Here is a 16,435-nt window from a genome sequence, read left to right on the forward strand (position 1 = left end):
AAATATTTATTACAAATCTGTAAGTATTGTTCAGTTTGAAGACATATTTCCAGCGCTGTTTGCTGAAAATGTTATGCACAGTTTTCTCCCGACAGTACGAATTGAGGATGATGCTAGGCCGCTAGGGTCTGTGCTCGCTCGACCAAGAACGCAAGGATTTCCGAGAAGGGTATCAGTCACCGATTGTTGGAGTGTGGCCGTCGCTCTCGTGATGCTTGCTAATGACCACGATATGCTTGTCGCTGCGTTGTTGCTTACAAGGTTGTCGGTACAGTCGAGCAGTGAAGGGAAAAAAAAGATGACGTGGATCGTGAGAAGACTGAGGAGTTCCTCTGGACTCGGCTGATTTTATCTTTTCTGACAACGAAATGTTTTCCCAGAAACAATTTCGGCCTGACGTTTACCGTAGGTCTGTGATGTACAGTGTACACCTGTTTCACGAGAACTGTGGGTGAAAAAATGTCTTTGTGTAAAATTTGCCACTCTCGCTGCGAGGTCACGTTTGTCAAGGCTGAGGCGATGAAAATTAGTCACACAATACGTAATTGGTAGCAAATATTGGTAAGCGAGTTCGTATCTTCTCATGTTGCTGAATTCTTAGAAGGCTTGCTCGTTAGCGTGGGAGCCGAGCCAGATCCAGGTGATCTAGCCCACATGGGACTCCAGTTCGGAAGGAGATGGGTTCAAAGCTTCGTTGTTTCATCAAGGTTTAGGTTTTCGATGGTTTTCCCCCATAGTTCGAGGCGTAAGTAACGAAGTACACTAGAAGTATTTGTCACAACGTCAGATAATTCGACAGATGGATCACCATCTACATTTGAGTTAGGTACGTGTAACTGTTTGGTGAGGCAGCGACTAGTCACGCACGGACTCCGGAAGACAGCGAAAGCGTTGGGGGAGCCAATCTGAATCATAACCATTTAAACCCTGCCTGCAGCTCTCAGATGTTGTTCGAAGGTGGGTGAAAAAAGAAAAGGAGAGGGGGGGGGAGGAAGACTAGGATTCAACGTTCCATCGACAACGAAATCATTAAATACGAAGAACAAGCTTGCATTGTTTCAAGGATGGAGAAGGAAAGCGGGCGTGCCCTTTCAGAGGAACCATCCCCGCATTTGCCTGGAGCGATTTTGGGAAATCACGGAAAACCTAAATCGAAATGGTCCGTCGTCCTCCCGAATCAGAGTCCATCGTGCTAACCACTGCACCACCTCGCTCGGTCGGAGCTGTGTGCAAGTCGTATACTGTTCACACGATGGCGTCCCTGTTGAGCTCAGTAGAATTGATGTTTGGTTAATTTAGCGACAAGAGAACAATAAAACACCCTCTATGCCGCCGAATGCTCGTGAAACCATTCTCACACCGTTCAGAAACAAGGACAACGTATTGTCTTCTTGAAGGTACTAGTGATCTGTAATTCGCACATGATCTAATATTAAGTTCCTGTATCGTTCGCCGATAAGAGATAACCTCACGTGTATCAAGAGCTCCCATTTCGTTAGACGTTAACATCCCCCATATGGGAATATCTTCACCGATAGCGCCCAGTTGGCGAGTGGGACTCGTCGTGTAATCCTACCCTGCTTTGGGCGAGTACCAGTGTACATTTAAGTGGTATAACTAGGGTATAGCACCTGAGATACATGCCGTGGGCGCTGTTTTGTGCAGGTGAGAAAAATGAGAAAAGACCCAAGGAAAGGGGAAGAGGGAGAGCGATGTATGAGGACTAAGCAGTTGTACCATAGCGGTGCTCTAAGTGACGTTTCCATGGGGATGGAGTTTTGTTACAGATGAATGAAATGAGAAACCTAGAAAGAAAACGGGTGGCGAAAGTAGCAGTAGTAGTAGTAGTAGTAGTAGTAGTAGGAGGAGGAGGAGGAGGAGGAGGGGGAGGGGGAAAATTGTAGGAGGAGGAAGAGATGGAGGGAGGGATGAAGGAGTGAGAGGAGGAGGGGGGGAAATTGTAGGAAGAGGAAGAGAGAGAGGGGGGGAGAAGGAGTAGGAAGAGGGTGCGATAGAAGAAGGGAATGGCACTAAAAGGTGGGGAAAATGTACAAAAAACAAGCTTGAGGATATACAGATTGGACTGTGTTGAGAAAAAGTTCACAGAACCCACCTTTCCGTGGTTCAAAGACCCTTGGATTGTTTTCACCTACTAGTTGGAAGAGCACTCGTTACAAGTGAACCAGCACAAAGAAAGTGTAAAGAGTATATTGTGCGTTTCTAGTTTTATTTCTAACGGATTTGCATTGATGGGCGATGAAACAATAAAAAATCGCGTTATTGTTATATGCAATTCGATTTCGGGCCGTGTATAATATAGCATGTTTTGTCTTATATCACACAAAAACTCATTGAGTCGATGTAAAGTCTTGTATCCCGCCTGGAAGGCGGCGCGTGGATCTGCTCCTGCAAACTGAAGGGTAGGCCGAATGAAGAAAGCGAGTAGGAGCAGGGGGGGACAAGCACTTCGGTACTGCGATTAAAATATTAGATATTTCACTGTAAAAATACAGCAACCAGCCACTTTTGCTGTATTTTTACAGTGAAATATCATTATCCACAGCCACGGAGCTCAACAGTCCAAATAAAATGGACAAATTGTTAAAATATTAGATGTTTACTGTAGGCAAAAACAAGTTAATATATGGTTACATAACTTTGCGAGCATCCCGTCGTGATTAGTACAAAGTTTCAATAGCAAGTCAACATACACTGTAGTTTAAGCGATGTTCCAGGCTGCCTGCTCTCGATGAAATGGGCTGAATCTACAGTGGTGCCCGCATCTCGTGGTCGTGCGGTAGCGTTCTCGCTTCCCACGCCCGGGTTCCCGGGTTCGATTCCCGGCGGGGTCAGGGATTTTCTCTGCCTCGTGATGGCTGGGTGTTGTGTGCTGTCCTTAGGTTAGTTAGGTTTAAGTAGTTCTAAGTTCTAGGGGACTGATGACCATAGATGTTAAGTCCCATAGTGCTCAGAGCCGTTTGAACCATTCTACAGTGGTGCTAGAGGGCGCTATCGTCGTTGTCTGTCGTAGTGCCAACTTATCTGGCAGCTACGCCGTGGCACCCTGTCATCGATACCACATAAAGTGTTGATTTCTATATACGAATAAATAGACTTTTTTCCATGCTTCGTCCTCTACCTCTTTCAATACTTAGTATGTTGTTGTGCTTAAGTCTCGTATTTGTATTTTTTTCCATTGTGAGAAGCCAGATCGCTGTTGAAAGCTCATGACTACCATCACCTCGCCCTAACATGTAATGCATCTCCGTAGACTGTGGTATCTCAGCCAGATCTATGCTAGACGTGTACGTGAGGCAGAGGACGGCGACGAGTGTCCCGGGCGCAGTAGTCGGGTGGTAGCCCGGTAGCCGACATTAAGGCGCGCGCATTGCTTGTTACTGCGCCGGTGCAGCGAGGGCGCGCTTTGTGGCTTTGCACGGGCTCCCCGTGATTGCAGGTTGCACTCCAGTGGAAGCGCTAATGGCGGAGGCAGCGCGGCCGGCGCGTTTTTGCGAGTCGCCGTCGCCTTCGCCTTCTGTCGCTGTCGCAGGCCGGCAGCTGGAGTGTGAAGATGGATGCCCCGCAGTCGCACGTCGCCTGCAATTATGGCAGAAGTGCCACGGCCAGCGAGCACGCCTCGTTACTGGCCGTGTTCTGTCGGTCACCTGGTGCACGCCGAACACTCTCTCCGTGTCCGCGATGAGTTCGCGCTCTGTGCACTGGCAGCTACTGCTGGTTGTGCGAAGACCCCAGTTGATATGAATTTCTCTGCTGCGATACTGCTCCAACCGGTTCGCTTCCGCAGCAGAGCGGTCAGCGTGCGGGTCTCTCACGCCGAGAAGTGCAATGGCATCCACTCAGTCTCTACATCTGTAGTCTGTAAGTCACCTTACGGTGCGTGGCAGGGGGTACTTGGAGCACCGCTATCTTCCGCCTTCCCAGTTACATTCGCGAATGATGCGTAGGAAGTGTCATTGCAGTTAGACATCCGTATCAGCTTTAATTTCTCGAATTTTCTCGTTTTGGTCATTTCGCGAGACGTATGTGGGAGGAAGTAGTATGTTGCCCGCCTCTTGACCGAACGTACTCTCTCGGAATTTCAGAAGTAAATCTGTATGTTAAGCACAACGCCTCTCATGAGACTTCTGCTACTGGAACTTGTTGAGCATCTCTGTAATGCTCTCGCGCCTGTTTTACTACTATTTGTTTTATGTCGTCATTCCCCTTTAGATCGTTACAGATAGTTACTCCTAGATTTTTAGGGTAGTTAATGTTTCCATTGATTTAGCGACAATACTGTAATCGTAGTGTGGTGGATATCTTCGTCTACACTATCTGCACAAAAGTATGCGGACGTCTGTTAGTGAACATTAATATGTGATGTGTCCATCAAACGCCTTTAAGACTACGTGACCTCTCCTGGAGTCACAGTACATGAGGTGTCTGAATGTCTTGGAGCAATGACAGTCCTTTCTTCCCCAACAGCCGAAACCTGTGTGGTTCTGATGTTTGGCGATGCGATGCGGAGCGAAGTCGACGTTCTGAATCATTCCAAAGACGATACTTCAGTGCCTGTATTATTCTGATTACAATGCATGCATATCCAAAGGAACTTTGCATCGTGATCAGTGTTATACAGGCACTGCAATATCGTATTTATTTGTCGATACCGGGCAGACGACTCCCAAGTACAACGTCTGACCTGTACATATAGATATTAATGGATGTACGAGTACAGGTCGTAGACTCGTGGTTGACGACATATGGAAGTTTTGGTCTGGCTGTGAGTCGTGCAGGCATAGCCAAATTGTAAGGCGATCGCTCCGATAAGCGGGAAATCCGGGTTCGAGTCCCGACCCGCACAAATTTTCGTTGTCGTCATTCCATTCTACAGATGATGGTAGTCCTTATTCACAATTGGGAATACATTTAATGCATTCCAAAGACGTTCCATTGCGTTCACGTCGGGACTCTGGGCAGGACGGTCCATATGAGGAATTTTATTGTCCACAAACCATTGCCGCAAAGATACTGCATTATGATAGGGCGCACATTCATGCTGATAGAAGTGATCATCGTCTCCGAACTGTTCCTCCACTGAAGACAGTACATAATGTTGTAAAATGTGTTCATTCCTTCCGTATTTAAACGCAGTAAGGCGATCATACCCTAACCTCGAAAAACGCCCCCATACGGTAACACCACGATCTGTGTCCTTCAATGTTCACTCTATACACGATGTCAGGTAGCCTTATCCAGACATTCGCCAGACCCAAACCCTCCGACGTAATTGCCACGGGGTACAGCGTGACTCGTCACATCAAATCACTCGTTCCCAGTCATCCACCACCTAGTGGCGTCGCTTCTTACATCCAACTCAAGTGTCGCGTAGCATTGCTACTGAAATATGTGGCTTTCGAATAGTTGATCGACCATTGCACCCCATTCTTTTTTCACTCCCTGCGCACAGTCAATGTGCTAGGTGGACTGCTGGCTGCGCTTTGGAACTCAACTGTGACCCTTTCCCCTGATCTCACGCGATTTTTGTTTAACCACCCCGCGCAGTGTTCGACGGGCCCTGTTCGTCAGTGCATGAGATCTGGCTGGTCTTGGTGGAACAGTGGTTGTTTCTTTGCTTTTCCACTTCACAGTCACCTCACCAATAGTCGACGTGGCAGCTTTGAAAGGGTTTACAATGTCCCTGACGCATTTGTTACACAAGAACTCCCCGCCTTCTTTACACTGCCGGGGACGCCTCTCGTCACATCTGTTTTCAATTCCGCAGTACATAGGGACGTCCAGATACTTTTAATATGGTAGCGTAGTATTTATGCAACAGTGCATTACATTTATTTGCGTTTAGGGTCAACTACCACTCTCAGACAGTTATCGATCTTCTGCAGGTCTTCCTCCACAGTCTTCTGTGATTTTTTTTATTTATTTTTTTTTTTTTTTACAGACAACCGCGTCATCTGGAAACAGTCTTATGGAGCTTCGACGTTATCCACTACATCATTTACAATGAAGCGCCAAAGAAACTGGTACAGACATGCGTATTCAAATACAGAAATATGTAAACATGCAGAATACGGCGCTGCGGTCGCCAACGCCTATGTAAGACGACAAGTGTCTGGCGCAGTTGTTCATCGATTACTACTGCTACAGTGACAGATTATCAAGATTTAAGTGAGCTTGAACGTGGTGTTATAGTCGGTGCATGAGCCATGGAACACAGCATCTGCGACGTAGCGACGAAGTGGAGATTTTCCCTTATGACCATTTCACGAGTGTACCATGAATATCAGGAATGCAGGAAAACATCAAATTTCCGATATCGCTGCGGCCGGAACAAGGTCCTGCATGAACGGGACCAAGGACGACTGAAGAGAATCGTTCAACCCTTTCGCAAATTGCTGTAGATTTCATCGCTGGGCCATCTACAAGTGTGAGCGTGCGGACCATTCAACGGAACATCATCGATATGGGCTTTCGGACCCGAAGGCCAACTCGTGTACCCTTGATGACTGCACGACACAAAGCTTTACGCCTCGCCTGTGCCCGTCAACACCGACATTGGACTTTTGATGACTGGAGAAATGTTGCCTGGTCGGATGAGTCGTTTCAAATTCTATCTAGCGGATGGACGTGAACGGGTATGGAGAAAATCTCGTAAATACATAGACCCTGCATGTCAGCAGGGGAGTGTTCAAGCTGATACAGGCTCTATGTAACGGTGTGATGCGTGTGCAGTTGGAGTTATGTGGGCCCCAGGTGACACGTATGTAAGCATCCTGACTGATCAGCTGCATCCATTCATGTACATTCTGCATTCCAACGGACTTGGGCGATTCCAGCAGGACAATGCGCCACCCCACACGTACAGAATTGCTACAGAGTGACTCCAGGATCACTCTTCTGAGTTTAAACAGTTGCGCTGGCCACCAAACTCCCCAGAGATGAACATAACTGAGCATATCTGGGATGCCAAGCAACGTGTTGTTCAGAAAAGTTCTCCACCCCCTCGTACTCCTACGGTTTTATGGACAGCCCTGCAGGATTAGTTGTGTCAATTCCTTCCAGCACTACTTAAGACATTATTCGAGTCCATGCGACGTCGTGTTGCGGCACTTCTGCGTGCGTGTGGGCCCTATTCGTTGTTAGGCAGTTTCGTTGGCTTTTCAGTGTATTTTTTCTGGGGAGGAATTGAGGAACTTGAAGGAAGATTAGCTGCTCTTTTTCGAAGCTGCGTTTAAGGAAATCACATTTAACCTAAATTTGGAGTAGCAGTACGACTACAGCGTCGTATCACAGCGCCATTCTACTCTATGTTTAGCGACCCAGGCTTTGATGTACTGTTTCCGACCTTCCGCCCCGTTCGACGATGCCTCACGTGGGGAATAACACTTGTTGACCTCAGTGCACAGTTCCTTTGACTGTACTGCTGAGTCCAACAGTCGCGATTCTTCTTCAGCGAGTTAGCCACTGTTGTGAAGACACTGATCTCGTACTTGAGAGCACGGAGCTGTCACTGCAAGCGATTATTATGATTTAGCGTTTCCGTGCGTTATCGAAACCCTTTCAGTGGAGATGATCCCTGCCCATTGCCGGCCGGTGTGGCAGAGCAGTTCTAGGCGCCTCAGTCAGGAACCGCGCGACCGCTACGGTCGCAGGTTCAAATCCTGCCTCGGGCATGGATGTGTGTGATGTCCTTAGGTTAGTTAGGTTTAAGTAGTTCTACGTTCTAGGGGACTGATGACCTCAGATGTTAAGTCCCATAGTTCTCAGAGCCATTTGAACCATTTTTTAAGAAGCGAAGAATTGCAGCTCCGCCGGTAGTAGAAACTGGCGAAAGTGATAAATCACAAATTAAGATGTAGTAATTCGAAAACCATACCGTTGTTGTTTTATATCAGACAAAATAAGGTTACACATCATGCCTAAAGGAAAACCTTTATATCTATTAATAATGTCATCGGATGTATTTCGATGGATTCCTTGAGTACACAATCCCAGTAACGAGAAGCCGGAGCAATAATTTGCGTCTCTTTAGACGACATGATATGCCCTTCATTGAGACAATGTTCAGCGACGGCAGATTTTTAAGTTTGGAGCAAACGTATGTGACGCTGATGTTCCACACCTCCGTCACGAACAGTGCGAATAGTCTGTCCGATATTGGCCTTTCCACAATGACAGGGATTTTTATAAACTCCAGGCTTTTTCAATCCCAAATCTTCTTTAACAGATCCAAACAGGGTTCTAGTGTTGGCCAAAGGCAAAAGAACACTTTTAATATTGTATTTCCTGAGAATTCTAGAAATTTTTGAAGGAATACTTCCAGCAAAGGGTAGAAAAGCAACAGATTTACAGGTATACGGCGCTGGTTCAGTTGATTGTCCAAACTGAAAAGCACGGTCTGTTTGATGATTGGTGTTATCCGTTGAGCTCGAGGACAGCCTTAAGATGATCCAGTTTCTATGTCAAATTTTCGGAATCAGAAATGGCAAAAGCTCTCTTGACCAATGTACGTAGAACTCCCATGCGCTGATGTGGTGGATGACAGCTTGTAGAATGAAGGTAGCGGTCCGTATGTGAGGTTGATAGTATACGCCATGTCCCAGGGTACCATTTTCTTTTTAGTGTACTAGAACATCCAAAAAAAGGTAATTTGCCATCTTTTTTAATCTCCATCGAAAATTTGATGGTGGATGAAATGATCTCAACACCGATTAACAGCTTCCATTCCATGTGTCTGAACACTGAAAACATCATCCACGTATCTCCAAAAACATGTAGGTTGAAGAGAAGATGTCCTGAGTGCGATATCTTCAAAATCTTCCATAAAAAGACTGGCGACAATAGGGGAAAGAGGACTTTCCATAGCCACACCATCAGTTTGTTCATAAAATACGTCATTAATTAAAAATATGTCGCTGTCAACGCATGGCGACACAGCTTAGTAGTTTTATCATCGACAAATTGACCAATTAATGACAAGGACTCTTCCAAAGGTACCTGGGTGAAAACAGAGACCACATCAAAACTAACTAAAGGTCAGACGTTCCAGTGCCTAAAGACTTCAACCGTTGAATAAAATCAGTCGAGTAGGATAAATGAATTTCACATTTCCCAACGTAAGGGCTGAGCAGCTTCGGTAAACCACACAACGTGGGTGGTATTACCGCCCCTTGATGAAGTTTTCTGATGTTGTCCTTTGGGAGGGAGCTCTTCTTAATAAGTGAAATGGTCTTTCGCTTTATCCGGTATGTAGAATCACTCCGACGTTTACGGTAAGCAGAATCATCCAATAAACAGGCCATTTCAGCCAAATACACTTGCCGAGACAAAAGAACAGTGGCACACCTTTATCAGCTGGAAGAACTAAAAGATCCTATCTCCCTCAATGACCGAATGGCGTTACCGACTGGCCTTCCTTTCACTGGAAGAAATATTACTCTGTAATGGCGGTGCACGACGAAGATGATAAGAAACTTCCGGTCTAATTTCCTCTGCCAAATCTTCAGGAAAGCGAGTAATGCCTGCTCAACAGCGATAATAAAGGACCCGCCGTTTCTGATGTTCATTCAGTTCCGGCGTGATTGGGTACTCAGCAATCGCATCTGAAGATGGCGGCCAGATGGATCGCCGAAATATCGTGAAGAGCATAAACATATAAGACGCCGGGGAAGTCTACGGAATCACATTAATAAATGTTTATTACATGTTTAGTTTTGTGTTGCCGATATTACTTGTGATTTATGTAATATCACCTGTGAGCACATCAGTTGCTAACGCGCAAGCTAGCTACTTTGTTAAGGAACTAGGTATGTCTAGTAGAGGGTTCGCTTCCTTCTGTATTGGGTGTTGGGTCTCAGATTTGTTCTGGTGAATATAACAGTAACCCTACAATTCTTCTCACTCCTTGGCGTGTCTGGTACAAAACCCGTAGGGGATATTTTCACAAAAAAAAAAGCTTTCGTTGGGGGGGAAAGGAAACAATACTTTTATTGACGCGTTTCGCCCTTCTGGGGCATCATCGGAAAAATTCAGTGTACTGGAAAATTCGCATTCGTGACATGCGCGAGGACAGTTATGCGCACCTGTACCTTAAACATACCGAAGTCTGTTGAAAAAGCAGTGCTGGCACACGAGCATACTTGCAGGTTTGGAGAATACGTAACATAATATGTACACTAAGCAATAGCTCGCTCCATACAGACGTTACAGTTTCACATTCCTGTTCAACCACGTAAGAACAGCTGTAGTTTATTGGTCCATGACTTGTGATCTGTATCAAGTTCAAATGGCTCTGAGCACTATGGGACTTGACATCTGTGGTCATCAGTCCCCTAGAACTTAGAACTACTTAAACCTAACTAACCTAAGAACATCACACACATCCATGCCCGAGGCAGGATTCGAATCTGCGACCGTAGCGGTCACGCGGTTCCAGACTGAAGCGCCTAGAACCGCACGGCCACACCGGCCGGCGATGTGTATCAAGTGCTTAATATGGACAAGACGCGCTGGAAGTATTGTAACACGTATATGTAATTCATAAAAATGTTTAATAGACGGACTTGGCGAACTAAGATGAGAAACTGTGAAAGAAAGCCGTCGTTGTTGAAGAGAAATCCTGTTTATTATATTTTCCTGTGCAACAGATTTACTGCCTCGATTGTGCATCGTGTATACCGATCACTATAGTAAGACAAGAGAGACAAACGGGCTTACGGAGGTATACGGAAAGTAAAATTTTCCTACCTTCCGTACGCGACTTACAGAGGATGGGAAGTAGATAATACTGAAGTGAACTGCCATGGGGCTTGTACTGTACTATGGCTTGTAGAGCATATGCGTTTCCTGTAATTGTCAAAATTCTATTGTCAGTAAACATTTATTTTCCAAAATACCTTAGCATTATATTACGTTTTGCAAAGTGATTCTGTTGTAATGTATCATAACTGGACACGCCATGTAGCCGCCCATTTTGCTGTTGTAAACACCAAGCGGTTTCCTGACATACGATGGCAGCGGACACTGAAAGCGATATTTGAACTTTAGGAAAATAGGTTTTCTTGCAGCACCTATTTGAAATAAACTGGCAACAAGTCGTGGCAGGAAACAGCACTTTGCAGAGGAGTGGGATTGGCGGAGACAGGAAACGGCCACTGGAAATGGCTGCGTTCAGCTCTTCGGATTGATTGGCTAAAAGGTCCAAACGTCGAAAGAATTTCGTGATGGTGAGTGGAACTTGCAAAAGCGAGAGTTGGGTGGCAGCCCTTGAGGCTGTACTAAGCGAGTTGTGGGCCCTCTTCGACGGAGCTGATGTTACGCAGTCTTTAACATTTCTGAAGTCATGAGTTAGTGCAACTTCGTTTACGGCGAACTTACTTTTCCAACATGTGGAACCTACAAGAAATCGAAAGTCCAATACCATGTATGGGCTTGGGATATGCTTAGCCATTTTCTGGTTTTTTGAAGTATTGCGATATGCATTGAGATGACAAAAAAGTCCTAATGCCGTGTCGGACCTCCTTGTGCGCAGCGTAGTATAGCAACTGGATGTGACATATCTCTACAAGCCGTTAGAAGTCTTTTGCAGAATTACTGAGCCAAGCTGCCTCTATAGCCGTCCATAATTGCGAAAGTTTTGCCGTTTCAGAGTTTTGTGCACGAACTGACCTCTCGTTACGTCCCATAAATATTCCATGGGATCCACTTCGGATGGTCTAGGTGACGAAATCATTGGCTGGAATTGTCCAGAATGTTCTCCTAATCAGTCGTGAACATGGCGCATTGTCGTCGTTAGAAATTCCGTCATTGTTTGCGAATGTGAGGTCCATGAATGGCTGATAATGGTGTCCAAGTAGCCAAACATAACTGTTCCCAGTCGATGGGCGGTTCACTTGGACCAGAGTACCAAGTCCGTTCCATGTAAACACAGCTCACACCACTATGGAGCCACCACCAGCTTGCACAGTGCCTTGTTGACAATTTGGGTTCATGGCTTCTTGGAGTCTGCGCCACACTCGAACCCCACCATCAGCTCTTACCAAATGAAATCGGGACTCACCTCACCAGGCCACGTTTTTCCAGTCGTCTAGGGTCCAAGCGATATGGCCACGAGCTCAGGAGAGGTGCCGTTAGTAAAGTCACTCACATCGATCATAGCCCATTACACCAAATTTCGCCGTACTGTCCTAATGGACACCTTCGTCGTACGGCGCACATTGATTTCTGCGGTTATTTCACGCAGTGTTGCTTGTCTGTCAGCACCGACAAGTCTGCGGAAAGACCTCTGCTCTCGGTCGTCAAGTGAAGACCGTCGGCCACTGCGTTGTCCGTGGTGGGAGTTAATGCCCGAAAATTGGTACTCTCGGCTCTCACTTGACACTGTGGATCTCAGAGTATTGAGTTCCCTAAAGATTTCCGAAATGTAATGTCTCATTCGTGTAGCTCCAACTACCATTCCGCGTTCAAAGTCTGTTAATTCCCTTCTTGCGCCATCATGATGTCGGAAACCTTTTCACATAAATCACCAAATGACAGCATGGCCCAAATGACAGCATGGCCAATGCACTGGCCTTTTATACCTTGTGTGCACGATACTAGCGCCATCTTTATATGTCCATTTTGCTATCCTCTAACTTTTGTCACCTCGATATTCACATGTTTTTCGATATTTAGCTAAGATTTTCGATTTAAACGTGCGCCTGACGCGTAACCGCAGACAGTGGCGTATTGCATGTTGGGGACGTGGCGTGCAGCGACGCGTCGTAATTGCTTCTAAACGCCATCGGTGCAAGACGGGTGTCGGCGATCGCGGTGTTGCTCGGCGGGCGGCCGCAGGGCGGCTGGGTAGGCAGACGACTCGCACGCAAGCGCCATGTAGGAGCAGCTGTCGCCGGGGAGGCGGCCAGGGCAGCTAACTAGCAATAAAGACGGCCGGCAGCTCGTCTGCACGCGAGCCCTGCTCGGAGCGGTCATTTAAGGCTACCGGATCCCGCACAGCTTACCTCGCGTCTCCAGTTTTGCGCCAGCCACTCTTCTCTTTGCTCAGGCACCGTCCGGAACTTTTTGTTCAGCTCTTGATGTAGTATTTACAACCAACGTGTATATTATCTCCCATGTGCTGAAATTTGATTCGGCTGTTGTGCGGACTACATGCGATGCGTCATGGGTTATTATACGACTTCCCTCAGACGTTTACTCTTCTTGCGTCATAACCTTTTCTAATCTTAGTACTGTAGGCTCTGACCTCACAAGTGGAACCTCAGATACAGAGTTTTTATTCATTCTAGAGTTTTCACACGTTTCTAAATAATTTTCTGTGTTAAGGCCCAGATTTGAAATTCCACTGCACAACATTCGATCCTCCCTACCCCCTCTCCTTGAATAAATTTCTTCTCGTCGCGGGGGTTCAAAAAAATGGTTCAAATGGCTCTGAGCACTATGGGACTCAACTGCTGAGGTCATTAGTCCCCTAGAACTTAGAACTAGTTAAACCTAACTAACCTAAGGACATCACAAACATCCATGCCCGAGGCAGGATTCGAACCTGCGACCGTAGCGGTCTTGCGGTTCCAGACTACAGCGCCTTTAACCGCACGGCCACTTCGGCCGGCTCGCGGGGGTTCCACAGCTTCGTCGCATCCCATATCTCGCTCACCAAACGTCTTGATCTCACCATTCTTCCACATCCTCTTCGCTCCGTCTCTTCTTGGATACCCATTAATCACCCTTTTCGTGGTCTTCCTCTTCTTTCCCGCCATGGAGGTTGCAATGAAAGTGCTCGCTTTGGGCATCTATTTTCTTCGACATGCCCTAACCATCACATCTGTTCTCCTATTCTATCCGTAACACTGTAAGGGCTAGTGAAATGAAAAGCAGACACTTGAAAAAAGTAAGTAAACTGTTTATTACTTCAAAAATAATCGCTGTAACTGTTAATACATTTATCCCACTGTGAGATAGGGCGGTTAGTAGCCTCATGGAAAAATGTGGTTATCTACGGAACCATGATTGTACTCAGTCGTGCACCTCTTTGTCCAGAGCAAATCGACAGCCAGTAATGTCTTTCTTTAGGGCTTCAAAAATACGGAACTCTGGCGGGGACAGACGGGGACCGTATGGCGGAAGCGTAAGCGCTTCCCAGCGAAACTTGTGCAGCCCACATGTTTCCAAGGTTGTTTGGGTGCACCAACATGTTGTCAAGATTTTTTCGACTATACTGCAGAAGTTTCACTGTGAAGCCCTTACACTTCCTCCGTACCGTCTCGAACTCCTCCCATGCAATTTCCGTATTTGTCGCCATTGATTTGCTTCAGACGAAGGAGCGCACGCATCGGCACAATCATGGCTCGTAGGTAACCGCAAAAATCTTTCCGTGAAGGCTCTGACCGTCTTTTCTCGCAGTGGGGTAAATGTATTAACAGTCATAGCAATTACGTCTGAAGTAATATACAGTTTATTTACTTTTTTCAACAGTATCGTTTTCTTTTGCAATGGGACTGCGTATTTTCTGTTACTTCTTCATTTCTTACGCGGTCAAGTTGGAGAAATTCTAGTCTCAGCTTGTCCACTCAACCCTATTTTTATTTCTTCGTGCGAGTTTTGAACACTCATTCCCATTACTTGTTATTGGTTCCACGATGGATTTGTATAATCGTATTTTAACCTTTAACCTTTAAACTCATTTTTGAGGACCAAAGTACAGACGTTTACAGAAGTACTGTCGAACGAGATTGCACAATAATTAACTCAATGAATTTGTGTTCGGAAGGAGCAGGGTTTAAATAACCTATGTCTTGCTATCCACACTATGATCTTTTGAAGGACGCATGGCCGATATTGCTCGAACTGGTTTAGGGAGACCATAAAACCTCTTGAGTCACGATGGGCTGCTTGGCTCCGTATGTGACGGACAAAAGATATCCTCTTACATGTAAATTAATATAGCACATTCTCTCTCTTGTCCTTTATTAATACTTTTGTGTTACCTGGCAAAGTATCTCTTACCTAAGGCTGTCGCAGAGCTGAACAAGCTCCCTGACAGCAGGCAGCGCTGTTGCCAGCCTTTAGCTGAGAAGCGCCAACGTCTGCAATCGAAACACAGGCCTAGTCGTCTACAGAGGTGCGACAGCACTAAGGCACTGCCATAGAGACGTATAGAAAATCGCGTTACGTGACTGGTCAAGACAGTCCCACAACCGTTGAAGAGCTTCTTACGTCGAGTCTACTATATTACCAGCGTAAACCTCATAATGCTAACCTACTGTTGGGTCCAATAAAAAGACTGTGTAGTCTACTGTCACTGACGGTCATACACTCCTGAGAAAAGTCTGCACTCCACTTAGGACTTAAGCCCTTAACGCGGGACGGTATCTACGATCTTAAACAAGAGCCATTAAATACGATATTGCAGTGCCTGTGTTATTCCGAATTATGATGCAATGTTCCTTTGGAGATTGGTTTGTAATTCGGAATAACACAGGCAGTGCACTATCGTATTTGTCTGCCGACACTTGGCAAGCGACTTTCAACTAAAATGTCTCGCCTGTGCGGGAATATACACAATGGATGTACGAGTACAGGTTGTAGACCAGTGGTTCGCAACCTTTCTTAGACTATTATCACTGAGTGCAACCAGATGTCAGGCAGTACCGCCCCACCTTCCCCCTACCACCGCTCCCAGCACCTTCACCAACTTCAGCACCTAACTAAACTTTAGAATGAAAAAGAACTTTCTTTGAGCGCTTTCATTTTAAAAATAGTGAAAGTTGAATGGTATTTTATTAAGTCACAAACTAATGAGTGAATGAGACAATTGGTAATGATTATGTCTAACAACCATTTTTGCGTTTGAGCTGTTTTCAGTAACCCCACGTCATAAATCATGCTCCAGATCCATTCAGTTACTTGTTTTAACAACGATATTGTTATGCAGTCCTGGACTTTGCAATTACTTCCTTTTATTTTCGTTGTTATCATAGTCAAAAATCTTCTGTCACATCTATAAATCTTGAATCCCACATTTTTTTTCTACCAGTCATGTGCTGGGTTTGGGCAGAGAGAAAAAGAGAGAGAGAGAGAGGTAGAAAATGTGAACGAATGATGAAGCAATTCCCCGTGCATTGCCAATACTAACGTTTCTTCCTTCTCATGTAAGAAAGGTATCTAGTAATAGTGTGTGTGGGGGGGGGGGGGTTAGGGGGGGTAGGCACTTCTTACAAAACATGCTTCCCCTGCACTATTACTTTCCCTAGTGCCGCACGCTTCACCTGCACCTCCATCTAAAATGAACCAAGTTAAAAGTGTGTGCGCTATACTTGCCATTTGTAAATCACTTGATGGGTAGATTCTTTAATTCTGACCTGGCAGAAACTGGAAGACTTCAGACTGTTACCGCTTTGTGTATGACGATTCTTATAGT

This window comes from Schistocerca nitens, chromosome 7 (assembly GCF_023898315.1).
Source record: "Schistocerca nitens isolate TAMUIC-IGC-003100 chromosome 7, iqSchNite1.1, whole genome shotgun sequence".
Taxonomy (NCBI): domain Eukaryota; kingdom Metazoa; phylum Arthropoda; class Insecta; order Orthoptera; family Acrididae; genus Schistocerca; species Schistocerca nitens.